Genomic DNA, 2,242 nt, shown 5'->3' with positions numbered 1-2,242 from the left:
AATAAATCATCCAAATTAGTTAAGTGGATTTATTTGGATTGCTAAGTCAAAGTTAAATATTAAATTATGTTTTTATTTAACAAAAATCAAGTACACATTTTTACTGGTTTTGGAATACAGATCTCCCCCCAAAATAACATCTTCAATGAATAATCTGATATCTACCATAAATCTAACCCTGAGTAGAAACTTCCATACAAACTTTTAAATAAGTTTAAGCTATGAATGTTTTAATTATATTCAAACATCTAGGACATTCAAATGATGTAGGAGATTCACATGGTCTAAGAGATTCAAAGTTTTGAAGTCAGTTCTCCCAATTTGACTTGGAGACTAACAGATCTCTCAATAGAAATATATACATAATACATAGAATACATTGTATAATAAAATATAATATATTTATATATGCTTACAAATACATGTATTTATATAGAAACATATAATAAATATATATTTCATATATATATAGATAGAGAGAGAGAGAGGGAGAGGAGAGAAATAAGCTTTTATGTGTTTGACAAAGCAAAAGAGCACATATAGACTGGTGTCAACCAAAGTGGCTCACTGAACAACAGGTTGAGGGGTTTAAATAGGTGGAGAAATGCGGGTACGGGTCTCCTATATGGAGGAGACCTTTGAGCTTATTGGATGAAGCAGATGTAGTGGTTTTAGGGCATTTCTGTGACAGGAGGAGTGGTTGTAGGGTGGGTTTGTGCAGGCTCTTAGGAATTTTTTTTAACGTTAAAATGGTGGTGAAGAGAACAAAATGAAGAAATTCTCCCCCACTTCTTCATCTGAAGGATCAATTGGTCTGAATCAGGCATGAACAAGATAAGTATCTGGCTGAAATTGCTTGGGCCCCAGAATCTTGTAATTTCTCTGGAATTTCTAATAAGGAAAAACCTTAGACTGTTAGACGTTTCTGTTGATTTCTCCCAGTTTTGCTATTGCATCTCTTAGGGTGCTTGGGGACATTTCAGAAGCACACTTTTCCCCTGCTGTTCTTGCCATGTGGTTGAAGGTCTTTCCTTCTCCTTAGTGGAGCCCAAGCACTCAAGCGGTCAGGCCCCAACCTAGAACTTCATGGGGCACTTCCTGCTTCGTACTACGTGCCCAAAGACATCACATTCTTTACACTTCACCTGAAATATATTTTTCATCAGATTACTAATAAATGGCTACTGGGAACACTGTGGAGCAGCTTCCAGGATGTGTGTTGTTTCAATATCAAGTGATTGTGCTCTATCTATAGTATAAGCATTAAACCTGGCCATAAGTAATTAATCCAATAAAATTAATCCATTCTCCCTCAATCTAATCAGTGCACAACATTCCACCATACATAGTGATGGCCTCACACAAACCCAATCAATCAGATCTAATCACAATCAAGTTCATCTGATCACATTTGCTTGACTTAATTGCTCTAATACAATTGTGACCATCTCATTTATTTAATCAATGTGTTAAGTTCTCAAGTTTAATATTTGCAATTTATAGTTAACAACCTACAATCTGCTGATGACACAACCTTTTCTGATGAAAGAAAGCTGAGAGTCCTTGAAGTGTTTACTGACGAAGATCTGAGACTACCACCCTCAGACTCGATTAAAACTCAGTATAAAGGAAACAAAAGCTACCAACAGGACTGTAGACAACAGAAAGATAAACAAAGATAAACAAGTATTCACAAGGAAGGGGACTTCCTTTAAAAGGCAAGGGAATTGTAGGAGCCTGATCAGGCAGAGGAAACAGCGAGGAAGCTGAGGTTGCCTCCTGGAGCGGCTGCCATTTGGAACTCGAATGCAGGAGCTTAATAGAAACGTTAACAAGTATAATGGAGCTAACTGAAGATACTAGTGAGGTTCCAAACGGAGTCGTGCATGTTTACTCCCCTGTCAGCAAATCAGTCCCCCTCTAAGGTCCTTGTAAATTTTTAGCCTTCCCAGGAGCTGTAAATTCAAGTAAATCAAATGACGCTCCTAGATTGCTTTTGAACTATTATAATTTTATTTACTTCTGAGCTCAAAGTTATCTCTCTTCTGGAGATACCAACATTCCTGGGAAAGGCATCCAATGGGATTTGTGGATTATATTCACATTTATAAAAGAAGTCTTTTATGGATGTGGTCAGTTCAGGGTGAATCTTCTGACAGGAGAGGAATATCATCATTTCTTCTTACTTGGATTTCAAAATAATTTAAATGAATGCTGAAGGTCATACCTATAAATATAAGCA

The sequence above is a fragment of the Echinops telfairi genome, unplaced genomic scaffold, assembly GCF_000313985.2.
Source record: "Echinops telfairi isolate 266 unplaced genomic scaffold, ASM31398v2 ScPeMD7_7469;HRSCAF=8507_0, whole genome shotgun sequence".
NCBI classification, from domain to species: Eukaryota; Metazoa; Chordata; class Mammalia; order Afrosoricida; family Tenrecidae; genus Echinops; species Echinops telfairi.
The sequence above is the reverse complement of the archived record's forward strand: the minus strand, read 5'-3'. Positions refer to the sequence as shown.